Source organism: Ascaphus truei, chromosome 5, assembly GCF_040206685.1.
Source record: "Ascaphus truei isolate aAscTru1 chromosome 5, aAscTru1.hap1, whole genome shotgun sequence".
Lineage (NCBI taxonomy): Eukaryota > Metazoa > Chordata > Amphibia > Anura > Ascaphidae > Ascaphus > Ascaphus truei.
In genome coordinates this window covers 308,333,893-308,356,615 of record NC_134487.1, presented here as the reverse complement: position 1 = coordinate 308,356,615, position 22,723 = coordinate 308,333,893, and the positions used below count along the sequence as shown (strand labels likewise).

The 22,723-nt window shown below is 45.4% G+C and overlaps 1 long non-coding RNA gene across 1 annotated transcript; it reads left to right on the top strand.

The window, feature by feature from the left end:
• The first annotated feature begins 7,979 nt into the window (after window positions 1-7,979).
• LOC142494620 (uncharacterized) lies at window positions 7,980-22,278 on the top strand. Its single transcript, XR_012801569.1, has 3 exons — window positions 7,980-8,119; window positions 19,350-19,628; window positions 21,935-22,278. It is a non-coding gene; the product is annotated as an uncharacterized LOC142494620 (long non-coding RNA).
• The last annotated feature ends 445 nt before the right edge of the window (window positions 22,279-22,723 follow it).

Here is a 22,723-nt window from a genome sequence, read left to right as displayed (position 1 = left end):
TGAGGGCCGGAGTCTCTGCTTGCTGTGCTGAGGGATGGAGTCTCTGCTTGCTGTGCTGAGGGCCGGAGTCTCTGCTTGCTGTGCTGAGGGCCGGAGTCTCTGCTTGCTGTGCTGAGGCATGGAGTCTCTGCTTGCTGTGCTGAGGGATGGAGTCTCTGCTTGCTGTGCTGAGGGCCGGAGTCTCTGCTTGCTGTGCTGAGGGCCGGAGTCTCTGCTTGCTGTGCTGAGGGCCGGAGTCTCTGCTTGCTGTGCTGAGGGCCGGAGTCTCTGCTTGCTGTGCTGAGGGCCGGAGTCTCTGCTTGCTGTGCTGAGGGCCGGAGTCTCTGCTTGCTGTGCTGAGGGCTGGAGTCTCTGCTTGCTGTGCTGAGGGCCGGAGTCTCTGCTTGCTGTGCTGAGGGCCGGAGTCTCTGCTTGCTGTGCTGAGGGCCGGAGTCTCTGCTTGCTGTGCTGAGGGATGGAGTCTCTGCTTGCTGTGCTGAGGGCCGGAGTCTCTGCTTGCTGTGCTGAGGCCTGGAGTCTCTGCTTGCTGTGCTGAGGCCTGGAGTCTCTGCTTGCTGTGCTGAGGCGTGGAGTCTCTGCTTGCTGTGCTGAGGCCTGGAGTCTCTGCTTGCTGTGCTGAGGCGTGGAGTCTCTGCTTGCTGTGCTGAGGCGTGGAGTCTCTGCTTGCTGTGCTGAGGCGTGGAGTCTCTGCTTGCTGTGCTGAGGCGTGGAGTCTCTGCTTGCTGTGCTGAGGCGTGGAGTCTCTGCTTGCTGTGCTGAGGCCTGGAGTCTCTGCTTGCTGTGCTGAGGCGTGGAGTCTCTGCTTGCTGTGCTGAGGCATGGAGTCGGGTGGGGGCCACTTTGTAACATTTTACAGATAGCTAAAAAACTTATTTAGAAAATATATTTGAAACGGTAATGTTAGTTAAATTAATTATGAATTAAACAAATGACTACTTCATAAATTGCAAATAGTAATGTTAACAGCAGAAAGTATTGTGTGTAAAATTCTCCATAGTTTCTGGTGTTTACAAATATATTTTCAATATTAGTTTTGGCAAAGAAAATGATCCGTATCAGATGGAGATAGTTGATTAGAATACAGGCATACCCCGGTTTAAGGACACTCACTTTAAGTACACTCACGAGTAAGGACTTATCGCCCACTATGCAAACGGCAGCTCACGCATGCGCCTGTCAGAACGTCCTAAACAGCAATACCGGTTCCCTACCTGTACCGAAGCTGTGCGCAAGCGGGGAGACATTAGAGCCTGTTACAAATGCATTGTTTACATCAGTTATGCACGTATATGCCGATTGCAGTACAGTACATGCATCAATAAGTGGAAAAAAGGTAGTGCTTCACTTTAAGTACATTTTCGCTTTACATACATGCTCCGGTCCCATTGCGTACGTTAATGCGGGGTATGCCTGTATATAAATAATGCAACATTTATATCGCATACAGTGCAAGTGATAAAAACAGATGGTTTTAAAATGCATATTTTACTTATGAACATCAACAAATTATATTTTTATGCAATTAGCTTTTTTTGAACCAGGATCCGCAATTCAATTCTATCACTAAGTGCTCTTGGCAGGGTTTGGATGTTTAAAAAGCCTGACTCAAGGACTCATTTTTGTAAGCTAGTAGCTGAATTGTCTTTGTGAAACAGCACAGTCCCATCCAGCTGCGGTGGAATCGTGATTAGCAATTAGTATGTCCCTCTGGAATATTGCGAGTATTTTATCTGCGTGTGGATCATTGTATCCTGCCGGGGAAGGCTGTGAATGTCGCTTGTTTGTTTGTCATCTGAAAGAGGGGGATTTGCACACTACTTTTCATAATGAAAGTATCCAAAATGCAACGAATAGGATTCGTTTATGTAGGAAAGGTTCAGGCTCAATTACTGGAGTAAATAAAAGGGACGTGACCGTCTCGATTTTGGGTAATTTATCACAGATTTCTGGGGGCAAAACTGCAGCAAACACTGCACTGGATTTATCAAAAGAACAATGTCAGCATAGGGCTGTTATTAAATTGCACAGTTTTGTGTTTGTGAATACTAAAAGCAAAGGTCACTGCACGAGCAGAACCCTTCCTTTAAATACCAAAGCTTAATGCTGATCAGCAGTGAGCACAGTCATCGGATAGGGAAATGTATGCTATAGAATTGAATCTAACAGTGCTATTATATCAATGTAAATCATGCCATGTGGTAAAGTATACAGGGGCCTATGCAGAGAGCAGCGCTTTTTAAAATTGGAGAGGGGAATAAAAAGTAGGTTTAATGGAGAGTTTTATTCTCCATATGCAGAAATGGGCGAAATCCGCTATTTTTAGCATTACTGCATGTGGAGAATTGTAAATGAGGAGATGCGCGCAGGTGAAAGGGGAAAAAAAAAAATCACGCATTTTTTTTTTTCCCCTATAGCCGGCGAGCCCCATGCTTCTTGCCAACTTTAGTTGGCGGAGAAAATTGAAGAAAATCGCGCCAAAAACAGCCGCTAGATGGCGAGCGCGCCTTTCTGAATTCGGATATTTTTCAGACTGGCGAGAAACTGCCGCGCGGCGAGATTTTGAAATAGAAAAAAAAAATGGCGCGTTTTTCCTACCTCGCCATTTTCAGCTGTTTTTTGCGCGATTTTTTCCGGAAAATGGCGAGATTTTAAATAGCGCTGCTCTCTGCATGAGGCCCATAGTGCCTACAAATACATATCGGCCTCAGAGTACACGGGAACCAATAAAGCCTATGTTTGTATCCAGCTACGCTTCCCATATGCCAAACGTAGGAGTAATGGGTAGCTGTGTATGGTGGGGAGAAGCACACATTTTTTAGGAGTATGGGAGAGATGGGTACACAAAAGTAACTAGCAAATGTGTGTTCAAAGCAGAATAACAGACACCTGGCCATTCAGAATGGCAACATCTGGAAAAACTACTTCGAGGACCTTTACCAAGAAATCCCAGAAGAAACCTGACGCAAGAACAAAAACAAATCGTCACCAAACAAACATCACTGGAGAACACTATAAAAGATAACCAAAACCCCCTGGACATACCAATCACAATCCAGGAAATAAAAGAAAAAATAAAACTAATAAAAACCAAGAAAGCCAGCGGACCAGATGGCATTCTACAAGAGATGCTGAAGTATAGCAATCCATCTATACAAGAAGCAATACTGAAAATGTTCAACCTGGTCCTCACTACTGGCTACTTCCCTGAACTGTGGAACGAAGGACTGATAACCCCTATCCACAAGAAAGGAGACAGGATGGACCCATCCAATTACAGAGGAATCTGTGTCAGCAGCACCCTGGGGAAACTGTTCAACAGCATCTTCCTGACAGAGCAGAGTGTACTGAGTAAGAGCCAGACAGGCTTCCTGCCAAACCACCGCACCACGGATCACATCTTTACCTTACACAGCCTGATTAATAAGCACGTCCACAACACCAACAAGGGCAAAATCTTTGCTTGCTTCGTGGACTTCAAAAAAGACTTCGACTCCATCTGGCATCCAGGCCTTTTGCTAAAACACTAGAGAGCGGAATAGGGGGAGAACATACGACACGATCAAAAGTTTGTACTCTGAAAACAAATGCTGCGTGAAAGTTAATAACAAAAGGACAGACTTCTTCCATCAAGGCTGTGGAGTTAGACAGGGCTGCAGCCCGAGTCCCACACTTTTTAACATCTACATCAATGAGCTCGCAGCAGCCCTAGAATCCTCCTCAGCACCTGGGCTCAACTTGGCTGGAACTGAGATTAAGTCCCTACTATACGCAGACGACCTGCTCCTGCTGTCTCCAACAGAACAAGGCCTCCAACAGAAACTGGCAATACTGGAAAAATTCAGCCAGACCTGGGCACTCTCTGTGAACCTACAAAAAAACAGAATAATGGTATTCCAGAAAAAATCTAAAAAACATCCAACCATATCTCAATTCACACTGGACGACAATGCACTGGAAAAGACAACGAGCTACACATACCTTGGTCTAACAATTAGCTCATCAGGGAAATTCAACCTGGCCATAAATACACTGAAGGAGAAGGCCCGCAGAGCATTTTATGCAATAAAGAAACAGATGTACCACCTCAAACCACCAATAAGAATCTGGATGAAAATATTCAACAGCATCATCACACCCATCCTTCTGTATGGCAGCGAGGTGTGGGGCCCTGTAACATACCCAGACTCCACAAAATGGGATACCAGTCCAACAGAAATACTGCATCTGGAATTCTGCAAACACCTTCTCCAAGTACACAAGAGTACATGAAACAATGCATGCCGGGCTGAGCTGGGCCGCTTTCCTCTACTGCTCATGGTACAGAAGAGAGCACTGACATTCTGGGCTCACCTAAACAAGAGCCATCCACAGTCTTACTGCTACAGAGCAATGCAAAGTCAGGACCTCCTCACTAAACCCTGTGCCATCAAACAACTTGTCCTCTCACTCCAAGGACAAAACCCCACACAGATTAACAACCTGCCGAAAAAAGAAATCAACTCAATCTCCAACGAAATGAAGAAGCAGTATGTGACAAGGTGGGAAAATGATATCCAACGCTCAAAGAAGCTGGAGACCTACCACAGCCTACAGAGAGAATACACTCTGGCACCCTACCTACTGAAGGTAAAAGACCCAAAACAGAGACAGACCCTGAGCCAGTACAGAATAAGTGCCCACAGCCTAGAAATAGAAACAGGCAGGCACAGACAGAACTGGAAGCCCTGGGAGATGAGACTGTGCCAGCGATGTGAGCTAGGAGAGGTAGAAGATGAAACTCACTTCCTGTTGCGCTGCACACAATACTCTGAAGTGAGGAGTGCCCACCTAGAGAAACTAACTGCTGCTATCCAGAACTTTAATAATATAGAGGAGAACCAAAAAACAGCGATCCTCCTGGGAGAAGATGAAACCACAGCAGAACTGGCTGCACACTATATCAGCACCTGCCACAAGCTGAGAGACGTCCACTAACCCCCACACCCCTGTGCGAAACTGTTACCCATATACCCTGCAATCATTATACCCTACCCCCTAGTATTCGTGTAATTAATTATTGTCCCCCACCCCCTACTATTCACGCTTTGGCAATACTGAAATGTTCTTTCGTCATGCCAATAAAGCTGATTTGATTTGATAAGACTGCTGGGAGAAAGTGGGATCAGGACAGGACAATATTTTAATACTGTATGTGTATGTGTGCGTGTATGTGTAGTATGTGTTGCGGCAATTACAGAATAGAATAATTACAGGGTAAATAATCAGTCCCTGGGCTAAAACGCTAGCTCTAGGATTAACTTCTTACCAGACATATTTTCTGGGACACGGTGCTGAACCCGTCGGTGCTGAACCCGTCGGTGCTGAACCCATCGGTGATGTTCCCGTCGGTTTTTTCCAGGAAGTCACTCCCTTTATGCATTAATTTCAGCTCAGGAGACCCCCTGTTTCCAGAGATACCTCCATAGGGGGTGCCAGCCTCTCTGTGGAGTTTAAATGTCCAGGTCACGCGGACCAATAGAAAGCCACACGAATTATGTCACAGCTTCCTATTGGGTCGGGACTTTAAGCCGCCATTTCGTTAGGCACACGAGCTCCTTGGCTTTAGAAATACTGGCACCTCCTATAGAGGTACGTATCTCTTTAAGCTGGGAGTCAGTTCAGCTCCTGAGACCCCCGCTTCAATCCTGTAATAAAAAAAACTGCAGTGCTCCATGTGTTTCTGCTTTAATATGCTATATAAAGCAAAGCTTGCATAGTTAGTGCTATATAAATAAAAATATACACGCGTACATGTATACAACATGAGCTGGTTACGGGAGTTCATGCTCAGCAGAAATATAAATTAGCACCTATAGGTAATCTCCGGAGCAATGATGCAGTACATTCTACGGGTTTCACTTGAGATCTGTGATAATTTAGCCTTCCTGAGCTGGGCCTTTCTGGGTATACATAGCTCCTGACCTGAGCTTGCAGCTGAGTACTGAACCATGTTATTGGCAACTGCTTAGATTGAATCTGCTTCTGTAACACCCCAATTATAGCTTTACCACATCCCCTGCTTGTACTGTGGAATTATCTCCCAGTTTATACTGCTAGGAACAACAGAAAGAAGATGATGTATTATTCTGTTTATTACTTTATTTAGGAATAACGTAAGAACATTTGCAATAATGGTGGAAGTGACACACCTGTAAGTGCTCTACAAACACAGAACAGGAAACGAATGCCAGGCATAAAGTCTTTGACTTGAACAGTATGTAACACAGCTGCCCTAAAGAACAATGACCCATAAAATTGGGAAGGCCAGCTAACATACAGGTTCTAACAACACCAATCAACAGGCTCTCTTCACCTTCATCATTTCAAATTATTATGCTGACTTGTATAAATCAATATTTTCTCACAGTATTTTGCAGACAAAATTCTTCAATGTTACCTGAAGGTCACAATACAGTTTTAAAAAAAATAAAAAAACAGAAAAATCTCACGTCAAATTAGGGACATTGTGGTAGCAGTTTCAATATGTCCAACATTTGCACATCCAGTATTATATTTTACTTTGAGATGAACAAGAAAAATAAATAAACATGTAATTGTAGCCCCCTTGATAGCACACAGCTATGTATGCACGCTGTCCGTGACTGGCTCCGTCAGTGCAACTGAGGGCAGCAGCAGGACTACTACTCCAAGAAACGCCCGCCGCTGACATAGGGACACGTGACATTACAGCCAGTGAAATGGATCAGGGGTCGTGCACCTGGGGAATACAATGAAGAAGAAGGAGTTAAGAGAGGGCAGCATTAGCAGAAGAGAGCTACAGAGACCCTGGAGAGAGCAGCCCCTGTCTCAGCGAGCTGCCGACACTAAGTGGACTTTGGGCTGATTCAGGGTGACCTGTGAACCGTGAGGAGGACACGTGAAATAGAAAAGAATAACCCGGCGCTTGTGACTTGATTGTGATAGTAATTTAAATATATAAATGTGGCGGCTCAAACACCCAATACAACGAATTTACCTCTAAATTCTATCATAAGCATAGTATAGAATATATAAAGGCAGTGTTCGACAAACCTATACATTTGCTCGCCCCGGGCGAGTGGATTTAACCCCCGGGCGAGTAAATATTGGCCCAAGCAGCACACGTTTGGTACTAGGTGGCGAGTAGATTTTTTTGTGTGGCGAGTAGATGTTTTGGTGATTTGTCAACCACTGTACCATTTATCTAACAACTGTATTATAGCTGCTATGATTAGCTGCTCAGCCCTATGTAGGTATATACTTATCCTATGAGGGCTATGAAGACACAATACACTGTTAATAGGGATATTAAGTGAGATTTGCTAAATCTAACATGTTGGTTTGACAATTCCAGATATTGAGTGAGGTATATATATATATATGTGGTCTGTATTGCCTTTAGAGGCAGATTATCTACAGTAGCTTTAGGACACTCCTACATACAATATATCTAGGTAGAGGTATACGTTAACTAAGAGGGTCCGTACTGACCTTAGGGGCGGTCCACTTAATGTTAGAACACTCCTACACACCAATATCATACTTTCATACATTAAGAAGTACCTCGATCCCAACTTTCATTCTGAAAAAAGGAAACCTGGATACCGACACCTCATATACCTGTATAATATGTGGGGTTTTCTCTTTATCTGGGGAATGTAAGTGTAACATAACTTTAAGACAGTAGTTCCTTCCCTTGCTACCATGGAGATAAGTATGCATATGGATAGGGGCACGCATTATTCTACTTATTAAACAGGTCAATTCACTAAGCAGATCTGTATTCATTCCTAAACACCAATAGGAATCACTACGGGGATTAACCAATGCGGTTGCATATTTCTTGCACCACGCCCCCGCTCCACCTCCGAGAAGCGGTGTTTAAATCTAACCTAGCGGTACTAGGTATAACTCCTCCCCAGTGAAAAGGCGCTACTTTTTGGCGCGAAACGATCGTCAGGGTTTTGGTGATGACGTCAGCTTCAGGAGATGGATGGCGACCGAATCACAGACACCAAGAACTGGCTGTATAATCTCTCCCATCAGGCGAGACTTTGATCATCATACTCAGGCTTTAATACACTCTTCCCTGCTGTATTTTGTAAGTAGCTCCCGGCTCTCACACGGAGGGAGTCAGGGCTGATATTGCAGCACGGTCGCCTCGGCAGGAAAAGACAGCATGGCCTTTAGTGTGTAATACAGTCTCTCTGCTAAACGGTGGCGTGGCTAATAGTCACGTATACATTATATGTTATTTGTAAATAAGGGTTACAAATTGTGTAACTACCTAACCACTTCAAGAGCGGTGTTGTGGCAATATAAAGAGTAATAGCACTCTCTGTACTCATTGGCACATTGGATACAAGTATACGGAACAAGTTACTGAATGGGTCTCTCCTGCTGACTAGCTGGCCACAAGTGATTAGTCCATTTCCCTGCTGTGTCTTTTCACAGAGCTCATGTGTATAATAAGTGTATGAGCTGAGCGCCTATAGAAAGGATTTGGTGGATTATTGAACCCATATTTAATGTGATACCCTATTGAGGGGGTATACACTGCTATCACGATCTTGGCAATAGCTATGTAAAAAAGATCTGTGCATCCTGTCAACGTGTTGGATTCACTTATTAGGTATACCTCTCTGTGTATTAGGTATACCTCTCTGTGTATTAGGTATACCTCTCTGTGTATTAGGTACACCTCTCTGTGTATTAGGTATACCTCTCTGTGTATTAGGTATACCTCTCTGTGTATTAGGTATACCTCTCTGTGTATTAGGTATACCTCCCTGTGTATAACAAGGCGGCATTCTATCACACTTTTATCTTATCACCTACTATGCACTTAGATGAGTTGATTAATAAAACTTTATAATTTTTTGGATTTTACCCTTCTCAGAATTAAATCTTGAACACTTAGTTTATAACAAGACATTTCATTGTTCAATAATAATTATTAATGGTAGAGTGCAAACATTAGGGGTTTCTTTTGTGATCACTCTTTGATCATTTGGTATTGTTAGTGCTTATTCCCCATGCACCCCATTACTTGTACATTCATTTATTGATTTGAATATTATGGCTGAGCGATTGATCACTTCTCTCCAGTTTGCAATCAAAACCTTACAGAGATCCAGGGTGCCCGAGGCACCCCAACATCAAATAACTTTGCACCCCAACATCAAATAACTTTGCAACAGTGGCTCTGAGTGCGGTTGGCATCAGAGCGGGAGCCCAGATCCAAGCGGGGTTTGCAAGGCACGAGATGCGCTTACTGCCAGCAGTACAGTGCCTGCAGGCAGATACCAGCGAGAGAGCGGTCCTCCAGCAGCAGCTATCGCTGTAGCCAGGAGTTCGGTCTAGAAATTGAGCAGAACCACGAGAGTGGGGGATGGAGAGTCCAGTGTGGTGGCTCATAGTGCAAGCAGGCTGAAACCAGAGGCAGCACCGATCCAGGGTGAGCGTGGCCCGGAGGCACCATGTCAGGTGGCGATCACTGGTACAAATGGCACTAATCTAGCAGAAACCTGCCCACTTGAACATGAGGTCCAGGGAGGGGGGTGTAAATGGCACCTGGCTTAAGTAGTTCCTGGAACTAGAACTCAGTGAGGCGACCTTAGTAGCAGACAGGACAACTACCATGGCGGATGCAGCAACTATGGAGCAAGTAGCCGCGGGTCCAGAGGGAGATTGTCTCCCAGTGATATGTCATCAGGACGAGGTGACATGGTCTACCCCAGTCAGAGCTGAGATCCCAAATGACCTGGTAAATGAGGAAAAGAAATCGGGGAGCGGAGCTTCCAGTCCTACCTCAGACAAAGAAGCTGACCCCAGGGCTGAGGCAGTATATGGAGACTGACCACAGGCCTTGGGATTACGACCTGATAAGGATGGTGAAGTCAAGGTATCCGGCAGGGATCAGGACAGGCAGCAAAGGTTTGTAGCCGGGGTTATAGGCAGAAATCAAGGCAGGGCAGAGAAACAGGCACCAGCGTGGACTTCAGGGAACAGACACTTTGCTCAGGCACCGGCTTGGTGCAAATGGCTGATATCTAAAGGCCTGGGCCAGGTGTCATCAATTTCAAGTTTCCATCTTGACTCATTTTTTACTTCAATTGCCCGTGTGCTCTGGATGTTTCTTTCATAAGTGATATGTGTTAACTGTCCACATTCCAAGACGCGCCGGCTGGTAACACCCTTTTATTGAATTGTTTGGGTGTGCATAGTTCTTTCTTTGTTGTCATAGCATGCAGGATTTTAGGTCTTATTCTATATCGGCCGATGAGACCTTTTTTGTCCGAAATTCCCCTTTGACTTCAATGGAGAATTTTTGCTAAAAACGGCCTGAGCGTCCACTTGGGCTGTTACATAATATATCTATGTAATAGAATACGCAGACTGGTCATCTGCCAAAAAACAAATATGAAGCTCTTGCTCTCTCTTGTACATTTTTATGTCCTTGTGGTATGTCTAGAAAAGGGCAAAGTATTCATGTTCAATTATGTTTTATTTGTAAAAGTACCGTTTGGCAAATACGTCTCAAATGAAATAGTTGGAACACCCAAGTTGGCATTCAAATCAAGTAAGAGTCATTTTGAATACATGCCCTTTATTTGTACTCTGTTTTTATAGGACAATTGGTGGGTTAGATGGTTCAGTAAGAACATTAATGAGATGGGCGTTCTGTGCACATGGCGATGTCTGCATCTGTGTTCCTGGTCATCTAGTTATTAACTTTATGTTTTCATTTGTATATGTCAAAGTAACAACAAATTAAGAACTGGTGCAGGCCTTGTGCACTTAAGATATTTGCTTCAAAATGCATATATGGAATTTGATAATGGTTTTTCCAAGAGACCCTTATTCTACAATCTGCGATAGTGCCGATCTGGCAGTATCGCATGGAGAGCTGAATCGACGCTATCGTACCTTACAGAATAAGGGCGATAGACCTCTTTTCATAAATGTGCTTGAGACGACAGACCCTAACGCAGAGAATTTATCGTTTCTAATCATTAAAGCTGCAGTTCAGGCTCCCGTTTTTTTTTTTTTTAGTTTTTTTTTAAACTTCAATAGTTTCATCTGGGCAATCTCTACTTACCTAAAAAACTGCATAGTTTTTAAAACAGAAAATGCTAAAAGTATTTTTTCTTACTACAGAACTGATTTATTAAAAAAACCACACATGCAGGAAATTGCCTGAACTGCAGCTTTACGGCTTTGCTCCCCTTCTACAGGTTGTGGTTTAAGCCCTCACATACAATCTTACGTTCTGTAAAGATAATCTGCCAGGGAGATTGTATCACTGTGTTTGTTCTACCCTCAGCCATGGGGGAATTTCTGCTTTCATTATGTTTACATGTTCATGTTTCATTCCTAATAGGCCTCTCCTCAATCTTTTCATTTCCTCTCTAGAGACACTAAGCTCGGTGAAATCGGGGCAAATAAGGTTAGATTACCTAAAATAGTAACAGACGTTATTTTCACAGATTTTAATGCATATCGACAAAGGTAATTATATGCAAAATACCTGTTGTTTAGCTCCTTAGCAAAAGCTTGGCGTCAAGTTACGTTAGCGCTGCGTTAGCTTCAAGTAACCCGGTGTTACGCCGGTCTTCGCTAAAGGTGGCTTTACTCCCACACAGATGCCGAAATATCGGTTTTGTGAAGGGGGGAGAGATGGTCCCATTTTTGTCCCAAGTGACTCATATATTGTGAGGCTCGGCGTTAGGCACAGCGACAGGTCCCGTGACGATATGGGTGACGCGCCTCAGACTAGGGAAGCTACGCGCAGGCGCCGCTCTACCAGCAGGGGGATATCTCTGGGTTCGGGCTTCGGCCCCGCCTCACGTTCCGTGACGACACGCTATGCGTGGAAGAAACCACGCGCAGATGTCGCGCTATGAAGATCACGCGAGGGGTTAATTCCAAAACTCAACATAACCCAGGATCCCCTGCACCTGTGGCACACTCCGCCTCCTGACTACTGATTGGGCGCTTGTATACCGAGTGGGCGGCTGATGCTAATTTGTTGCAGCTGCTTGCTTGCTGCTCATTGGCTACCTGCCATTTTTATGCTCAGCCAGCCCTCTGCCAAATTGGCTGAGCATAATTCTTCGTTGCTGAACGTAGTGCTTACCCCAAGCATCTGCTGCCTTGCATTTTGATCCTGTCTTGTCTCTCAGTGTTTTTGACCTCGGCATGTACTTGGACCCCCGACTTCTCCAATCCTCGACCTCAGCTTGCATCTGGACCTCCACCTTCTCTACCCCTGGACCCCAGCTACCCTCTACGACCATCCGACTTCTCCAACCCCTGACCACGGTGAGTATCACGACTATTCTCATTTCTCCAAGCCTGACCCGGCTATACGACTACCACTCTGCAATCCGGACGCGGTCTCGCGGCTGGAGGTCGGCGTACCCTAATATCCCCACCTTGGCCTCGCGGTCCCGTTTTGTTTGTGGTGAGCACCCGTTACATATACCTCCCCAAACACTTCCCTATATTACACGTGGACAGACACCTGTGCATAAAACTGAACATCTGACATATCTGGGATTGGGTTGGCAAAGTATATTCAAATGACTTAAATGATCATATTTCTCAGGTGTCCTCAGTTTGTGCACAGGTATCTCTCTCTATATTTCAGGGTTTGAGTGGGAGTAAAATCACCTTTGGGAAAGACAGAAATAACCTGCAGTATATTTAACCGGAGCGGTCTTTAGTGGACACGCGATGTTAGGAGGAACGCCTCTTTTGTATATAACTGGCACTAACGGCTGGAAAAATGGCGCCCTACCCTATTGCAGGGGTAAAACTAGATTAATGCCAGGTTGTTCCCTTTAGTGAATAAGTGTTAGAATTAACATAACGGTATTTAAGGTTAGTGTGGTGCTAAATAGCCTGAGGCCTCGGACATGGTTCAGGGAGCTGCGCTGACCCGTGCTGAGGCGTGCGCATGCTTACCAGTGAGCCCCTGCAGCCGCAATGAGAGCGGCTTAAGCAGGGGCTCGCGCACGCTTCCGCACGCTTGCAGAAACGTGTGTCTTAACAAATCTTTAGTTTTGGCGCTCACGGGAGCGCAGGGCCGGTCCAATGAGGGCAAACCAGCTCCGTGACGTCACTGTCCCGCCCCCAGACACGCCCACAGAAGGCGCGCTCTCTAAGGCCAGGGAAAGCACCGCTTTCCCTCAGCCTCAGCGGCCTCCGCACGGCTTCAGTGTCTATGACTAAGCCTTACAGAGATTAGAGAATCGGGCCCAACTGTGGTAAACAATTTGGGGTACCGCACACTTCAATTTAGAATGGTACATGTGGGATCCATAACCTTAAATGTAAGTGAAATGATGATATAAATGTAGCCAGGTCCACTCTGGCTCCCCGATCCTCCGGTTCCCCCTCCCTTACCCTCATCCCGGTGGGGGCAGCTACGGGGGCGAGTGCGTCACTGGGGGCTTCCAGTGGCATCAGCGACAGTGTGCCGCCATCTTGCATGAGGTCGCGCATGCACAGTATAGCTCCAGGAGAGCGGCGGCCATGTTAGGAGTGGCACGATCGCAGGTACAGGGCGTTGCGCATGCGCAGAAGTGGTGCTCCATAGCGCAGGGCCTCAGAGTTCGCGCATCTGCAGACAGACCATTAAAAGTTTGCGCATGCGCAGTGAAGATCGTGCACACGGCCCCAATAGAAAGGAGGTCCGCAAGGGACTACAAGCCCCAGGATGCATAGGGGGCATGCACACACCTGACCCAAGGCAGCCAATAGGGCTTACAGATTCCCCTGCAGAGAGATACATTTTGGTGCGATGGGGAAGGGCAGATCAGTAGGAGCTGGGACACTGAGAGGGGAGGGTGTATATGTGCAGGGAGACAAGTAGCCCCTGCACTAGGCCAGAGACTCCCCTAGGCCACAACTAGGCCCCTACTCATATTAGATTGTGGCTGCTGTAGGGAAGGCCCTTTCAGTTAGGGACCCTGCCCCTTTAGTAGTGTGTTAAGTTCAGGGACACAGCTGCAGTGCTGCGAGCCCCTGACAAGTGTGGTCTGGGATCAGACCTACCTCACTGAAGATAAGAGGCTATCTGTACGGTGAGATCACTCAGAGGGAGACCATCCTATTTGGAGGAGGACGCCATCGCTGAGACTTCGGCGCTGGATGCAGACGGATCCTCTTGCTGTTTTTCTGCTATACCCGGGTGCAGGAGCCCCGGGCAGGTATCAGTCACCAAGTGCACCAACAATACACCTCATCTAGTGGGCAGCGCTGTCTCACCATTGGGTAGGGTTGTGGGACACTTGGGTATGGGGTGTGGGTTTATAGCCCTAGGAGGTCAGTGTTATAGAGTGACACTATTGTAATTAATTAATTAATTTATTTATAAAATATTTTACCAGGAAGAAATACATTGAGAGTTACCTCTCATTTTCTAGTATGTCCTGGGCATAGAGTTAAGACAAATAATATATGGTTACAAATACAGTGACATAAGTAAACAGGGTATACATTATATACAAGACATAACATGCATATGAGAAAAGCGTAAATAAGAAACACAGTCTGAGGTTATTTTAAAAACAGAATAACACGTGAATTTATTCAAGTCAAGTGCACAACAAAGACAGCTTCAAAACAAAAGCTCTCTAAATAATAACACGATATGCCATATATTTATACCCTAAATCCTAAAGCTCCACCCCTTTATGGGGGGGCTTGCACGTCACTAAACATTACCTCATTTTGTAATACATAACAATACTAAAGCTGATGTCATTTTGTAATACATAATAATAATATTGTATAACTGCCTGTCAGCTAGAAACCATTCTGGTGTTAAATGGGATGTGCCTATCCTACCACCTGGCATTTGTGTGAGAACTAGTTTCACTGCAAGAATCTAAGTTTATCTCATGGGTTCTCATAACCTTTAGCCTGTTTACACTTTCAATTTGAAGCTGATTGGATGAGGAAGGGTCAATAAATTCAGCTAAGAGCGATAACATTCCATTTTCTGCTTCACACATTTGTTTATACAGAAATGTAACACAGAAATTAAGACTCACAGAGACAAGACAAGATGGCGGATTGAAATATTCACACAAAATGGCTTCATCCTAAATGCTGTTATGTTGTTATGCCAGACCCACTAATGTCTCAACTTTGTCACACAGTAATGTTGTTGATGTAATTGTGTTGTACTTATCTTCATATAGTAAACTGTTTAACCATAGACTGGTGTATGTGGTTACTATATGTGGGTCCTGTGTCAGGGGTTATTCTATACTCTAGGATCCTGCACAGGTGGAGGCGCTGTTATATTGTGAGTATCGTTCCAGGATACACCCCAGGTTCCCATCAGCGGAGGCTCAGGCCTCCTGTGAGCCTGACAGATATTGCACCACAACTGGTAATACATGTAGTTCTCCCACAAAGGTCCCTAGATGAGAGGGGGGGGGGGGGGGGAGAGGGGGGATACATGTGTTACATTTGGAGGCGCTGCTGATATTCAGACCTGGGGTTCCCTATTCAGTAAATCAAATTGTTCAATTACTTCTCCACCATGTCTGCACTCACGCCGCAACAAGTGAGCGAATGGGCCGTCAGACTCCAAGAGCCTCTGCGACACGTGATCGCTGTAGGAAGGGTTCCTGCCCAAATCTCCATGTTCACTGTCTACAGTGCAATACAGACATTACCTGGTCTGAGAGGAGCTAGAATTGTCAGTAGGAGTTACCACCCTGGCCACTATGAGAACACTCTCCTACTGGCTGTAAAACAAGAGCTCCGCTCTGAAGATGTACCACAGTTTGTATACCTGCCAGGGACTGTACCACAAGGGTATCCGCTTGTATACTCTGAACTGGTATCCCCTCACTCTGCCCCCTTGTCAGCAAGACCCTCTGCAAGAGTAACGTTCGCTTCCATTACAAGGCAGGAGATCCACACATGGGCCTTAAAGCTCAACGCGGATCCCAGCCACCTGGTTGCCGTGGCCGGCGTTCCTGCTAGCACATTCTTGCTGGACATCCAGGAGCACGCTCGAAAACTCCCCGGGCTAGCTCATGCTTGGGTCATAGGCCGAAGGTGTGACCCCACCCTACAGTGGAGTACTCTAGTAATGGGACGTAGGCTATGCAATAAGCAAGGAAGATGGCCCCAAATTCCCATTTATCTATCCTGACCTAGCAGTTTCTTTGGCTCCCTCAACCGGGAATGCTAACAGTGAGTCCCGCTTAGCAGGGCGTACATGCTAATGGCTGCCAGGCTGCACAACAATGTTTTGCAGAAACCTGCCTGGGTTTGGAGTGAAAACCAGAGCTCCACCCCCGCCATGTGAGTGGCTCAATGCAGAGCCAGAACCCCTCCTTGATAGAGTGTGCCCCTCCTCTGAAATCCACCAAGGGGAGGGAGCACAGTGAGCTTCAATCAGCAACTCCTGTTCCCCATAAGAGAGGTACCGGATGCAGCGAAACACACACTCAGTTGTATGGAGTCTGGTGGACAAAGGGAGGGAACGTACCCATTCTTTTGTGCCCGTGCCTACAAAGAGACTTGAATATGTCTCGTGGTATGGACTTTAACCCCTTTAAGCTACCAATAGAATACCGGGTGGAAAATGTGGACGAGGAGGGGTGCATACGATGTTGCTGTAACAAGTGTGACTTCCCAGGTGGCGAAATGACCTAGGGACCCAAGTGTTCCTGGTGCGGGACACAGTTCCTGAAGCTCGTGCTGCTGCAGCCTACGGAACCCGAAAATAAAGATGCAATTGACCTCTCTACTACCACGGCCAATACAGCTAATCAGCCTACCTCAACCAGGGAAGCTTCAGAGGGCCTGTGCGCCCTAACCGTCGTTCCAGACTCAGTTCCAGATACGGTTCCGGAACCACAGATGTCGGAACCCCAGGGTAAGGTAACTGCCCAGGAAAAGTTGGGAGCGCTTCCACTAGTGGCGCAGGAGCGGGGCCGCTCACTGCCGATAGCCACCTGTGAATGCGAGGTGCCCCGACGCTGTTCCCCTGTTGAGGTGTACCTACCCTCATCCTTTTCTACAGATGACAGTTGTCAATCAGCCGTGGTGATGTGCCAACTGGCGGACCACCCAAGTGAAGCTGAGGACAAAGAGCCAAGTACATCATCTGCTACGGACCCTGCTGTGGGCCCGTGTGCCCTTCAACGGCCAGTCCGGGTTGCTACGATGGTACCATCAGTCCCAGACTTGGAACCAGTACCTACCGACAACAGGGGTGAGTTGATTGCCACAGGGGTGTCAGGTGTGAGTCCCCAGGTTACCGCGGAGCACAGTAGCTCCTTAAGCATGGCCACCCGGGCGAATGGCTCGCCCTGGCATTGCGTCCTGGCGGAGGTGTCCCCCCTAGAAGTTTGCTGCCCGGTCGTACGTGTGGATCAGTGCCCACCGCCTACCTACCGGAGAGAAGCTTCAGCTCCATTGCAGTGTCTAGGGCAGCAGAAGTGGTACCTGACAGCATTCCAGATGATCTGACAACTGTCAGCAGCAAGCCACTATGAGTCTCAACAACCAGCTAACACTCAGCTGGCCTCGGGTATCAATGTGATTGTCTTGTGTACCGTTGATGTTAAAGTACCTTTGATAAGTTGTGCATATTCTGTCCTGCATTTTTTTTTTTCAACAAAAGTTTTTATTGGATGGACGGTACAACAAGATTCTAACAACCCACTGTCGTACAAATCAGTAACCGCCCCCCCATTTTCCGACAATTGAGCCCATCAGGCTCATGGGGGAAACCAACTAACGAACAAGGCAAAAGACAGCGACAGACGGGGGATGGGGTGGGGGGGGGGTAAAGCCATAGAGAGGCCCACCTTATCCTTTATAAAGCTTTTACCAACTCGTTGAAGCCCATAGCCTCATGTCCCTATTCCTTAACTCCCTCTCGGCACGTTATAAGACCTGGTCAGACCTACCAGTTATCAACCTACTCAAAGTCAGGACCGGCACATCAGAGGAGAATGCATTTTGCTCTATCAAAGCAGAATGTTGGCGGCACTCACCCCCGGGATATCCGACTGGGCCAGCCACGGCGACCAGACCTTTAGAAAGTTTGCGCCGGTGTCGTTGACCAGACTCGTCAACTGTTCCATCCGACATACATACCAAATTCTATTCCTAATTTTCGGGATCATGGGTAAATCTGGTTGCTTCCATAATGCTGCAAGTTCACACCGCATGGCTGTTGCAAAATGTGCAATTAGTTTATGCTCCGATCTGCTTAGCCCCCGGGTGCATCTGCCGAGCAGGAACAACCAGGGGTCTAAGGGGACCTCGCGACCAAGAAGTCTCTGTAGCCAATTTTTTACATCTTCCCATAATGGGGCCACTTTGGTGCAACTCCACAGCATATGCAGCAAGTCTGCCTGTTCTCCACATTGTTTAGGGCACAATGGGGAGTAACCTCTGACAAACTTCGCTAATCTCATCGGGGTGAGGTACCACCGCATCAGGACCTTATATGCATTCTCCTTTAATGTAGTGCATATGGAGCTTTTTGCCGCTGCCTGTACTATTGTGTCCCAGTCTTCGTCTTCTAATGTCTCCCCTAAGTTCAACTCCCATCTAGCCCTGTAGCTGAGTTTAATGTCATCGTCTTTCGCAGGACAGACCACCTCTCTATAGATCCTAGACGTAAGTCCCGTGGAATCTGTTCCTCTTGAACAGAGCTGCTCAAACTTTGTTCGCCTTGGGCGTTTTGGAATTTTGGTGCAAAACGCTCTAATCTGGAGGTATCTTAAAAATTCAGAGTTTGGCATCTCTTTTTCTGATTTAATTTGCTCAAAGTGTTTTATTGAAGTCCTTCTCTCCAGATGATGGAGCCTTGTGAGGCCCTTTAGTTTCCAAATTGTGAGGTCTCTGCTCTGCAGACCCGGAGCGAAATCAGGGTTCCCTACAAACGGGGTCATCAAGGTATGCTGCGTCGTGAGGGCACACCTATATCTGGTAGCCTCCCATACCGCCAACGAACTGCCCATTGCGGATAGCGGTGTCCCTATAGTCTTAAATACCCATTTTGGGAGCTAGATTAAGTCCTGTAAGTTTACAGGGGCACAGCACTGTGTTTCTAATTCAACCTATCGGCGAAGGCTTGGGTATATGTGCCATTGGATTACTTGGGCTAATTGAGCCGCTCTGAATCTGTCCTGCATTTTTATTGTATAAACTTATGCAGTGTGACGTTGTCCTCCAAGCTGGGTCTTTGGTATTTCCACCAGGGGGAGAATGTAGCCGGGTCCCCTCTGCGGAAAGTAGGGGAAAGGGGAATTTTATTTTTGCTCATTTTTGTTCCGCCACAGATCCGGCATTTTTTCATGGGGATTGGAATGGATATGGTGAGGATGGAGTACCGTTTCCTCGGCCAGGAAACTGATGGAACTGAGGGCTTTGGTGAGGGAGTTTATGGGGCTTCCAAAGGCAACACTGAAACGGTTGCAGTCCCTGCTGGGTCATCTCAACTTCGTGACCAGGATCCCACTAATCGGAGGCGACGGATGCTTGCGATGGCAGGGGTAAAATCACAGCACCCCTTTACTAAGGGTATCAAAGTGTGGAAGAAGCTGAGTCCACGCTGATATGTAGGTACAGCAATCTGTTAAGAACTTTTTATTATTGCTGCAAGCGAGTATCATTTACATACAGTCTAACATCTCTGTGTGATCTAACATAAATAATCTCTAAGCAGTATATTTGTTAACTGAAAAAAAGGCATGGATACTGCGCATAATGTCACAATGTCCATACGTGTGACTTCAGTGGGCACCTTACTTCTTATCTTGCTTATACATACTTACCGGTTATACATTTTGCTATATTGTAGCAGACTAAGGGGCCTATGCAGAAAGGTCCGATAAGTCAGTTATCGGCAGCTTATCAGCAAAACAAGCCTACTGCTATTCAGTAAGACCTGATAATTCTGCGATAAGACAAATTTTCGGTAAATTTTTTTTAAAAAAAAAACAAAAAATGGCAAACACGCGGCGGTAAGCCGCTTATCATTAGTTTCTCAAACTCGCTCAATTCTAGTAAACCCCATCAACTCATCAAGTCTGATCACTGCTCCAGAATTGAGATTTCTTCTCTGAATTGCCTCGCCAGAAAAAGTTGGCAAGAAGGTGGTGAGAAGCTGCCAAGAAGCGGTGAGACGACACTTAGAAAACAAATGCATGTTTCCTGCATCGTTTTGATGCCGGGAGACTCAGGAGCTGATACCCATTAATATCAGCACCGGAGACCCCCGGCATGAATCAGATGCATGAGAAATGCATTTACAGGCAACTTCATTACCATAGCGGCTAACCGCTAAGGCAATGAAGGGGTTAACCACCAGTGCCATGCTTATTGTGGGTATTGGAGGTGGGTGAAGAAGGTATTATGCCCTTGGTGGGTGTTTAGGCCTTGCAGGGGTGGGGGGTTGTCGGTGGGTTGTGGGTAGTTCTTTATTAAAGTTAACATTTCTTAATAGTCTTTTAGCGAAGACATTCAAACTACTCTTAACATTCTCCATATCTAGACTAGCAGTATGCAGCCAAGACACCAAAAAAGACGTGTCCTCTGGCGCCGTTTCATCGATGATGTGTTCCTGATATGGAGGGGGGGTCAGGAATCTCTGGAAAGGTTTTTAGCATCTTTAGATGTGAATGAGAACAATCTGAAATTCACCAGCAGTTCCAGCCAAACAAGTATTAACTTTTTAGACCTTGTTATCTTTATTGATGAGAATAGAATCAAAACAAAAACCTACTTTAAAGAAACTGACAAAAACAACTATATATTAAGATCAAGCTGTCACCTGCCCAGGTGGATGGATGGTGTACCTCCTGGACAGTTTACTAGGCTAAAAAGGAACTGTAGTGATAACACCATGTATCGTGAACAGGCAGAGTATCTCAAAAAAAGATTTATAGAGAAGGAATATAGGGAAGAGAAGCTGGACAATGATATAAGGAGAGTGGAGGGTATTAATCGTGAGGATTTACTTAAAACAAAGGACAAGAAGAAAGGGAGAAATGAGAAATTTGACTTAGCTTCCCCACTATAATTTGTGAGGAAAGCAAAGGTTATAAGGAACATTATTCACAAACACTGGGACATTCTCAGAAATGACCCTATTCTGGGTGAGGCCATTCCTGAGAAGCCGAATGTTATCTTCAGAAAGGCAAACAACCTTAAAAACAGATTGGCCCCAAGTGCATTGAAAAAGAGTGACACGAATCCTGATAGCTGGCTCCAAACGGGAAAAGGTTTTTTCGGCTGCAACAAATGCAGGGCATGTGAATTCAAATCAGATAAAAAAAACTGAGTTCTGTTCAAATGTGACGAAAGAAGTTTTCCAGATAGAATCATGTTTGACATGCAGGACAGATCACGTAATCTATGTCCTGGAGTGCCCGTTCAAGTTGCAGTACGTGGGTAAAACAGAGAGGCCAGTCAGAACCAGGATACTAGAACACCTTAGCAGCATTAACAGGCAGTTAGTCACTCATAGTGTTCCGAATCACTTCTTAGAAAAACATCAGGGGGATCCCAAGGGACTAACGTACATGCCCATAGAATTAGTCAAACAGCACTGGCGTGGAGGAGATAGGAACTTAGAGCTTATCAAAAGAGAGTCCTTTTGGATCCACAAATTGAGATCCCTCCATCCCAGAGGACTAAACATGGAAATAGACGTGGCCCCCTTTCTGAAATAAAATCCTTGCACTAATTTTATTGTTTTTATATTTTTTTTTATATTTATTTTTTATATCTATTTTACAAGAACCCTCTCTCTATTTATACTGTCATAATCTCATATGAATCATATATATTTTTATCATTTTGTATTGTTATATATATTCTAATATGGCTTTCTCTCCTTTCCATTCATCCCCTCCCTCCATAGGTTAACAAGAAACCTCCGTTTCCATATGCGTCGTTTATATGTATATATACTGTTTACATGTTATTTATAACAATATTCCTATTTTTAGTGTCATTTAAGAAGAGTCTGTTTATGAGGTCCGGTCCAGAAAGGATCGGAGTCTTTTTGGAATTATTATATAAATTTGTGTAATAATCAGAATTACTAAAATCCAATCAGTAGAATTATAATAACCTCTATGCTGCTACTACACTGTCCCTTCAATAAGAGTTACAGCCATGTTGATGGTTTAGTATGCTGGAGCATTGTCTTAGGGATGTATTCACATCCTCATTACTAAGTAGATGGAATGATATCCATCTACACCACTGAACTTTATTAAAACACTTTTATATATTTTTTAAAAGTAATCTTACATTTTTGATTAAGTATATTTATTTATTTTTTAGTCTACACATTTTTTGCTATTTTTTGTATACCTCTTATCTTTCCCCCCACTTCAAACAGCCTAATTAAATTAATAAATTAATTATTTAAGTAAGACATTTGTTTGGACATGTATTCCATATCACCCAACTTTAACCCTGTTTTTTTACAATGAATTTGTGAACACATCCAACCATGCTCATAAACCTCATACCAGCACTGCAGGGGTTAATAAAACCAGCAATTTAACAAGGTATATAAGGTAACACTAGAAGGGGGGGTCCATACTCCTGACGAAGCCAGCCATTCTATTGGTGAAATGCGTAGAGTGGACCCGCCCAGGAGGTGAGAGGATTGGTGCCCGCGAACTGTCAATCAACCGCC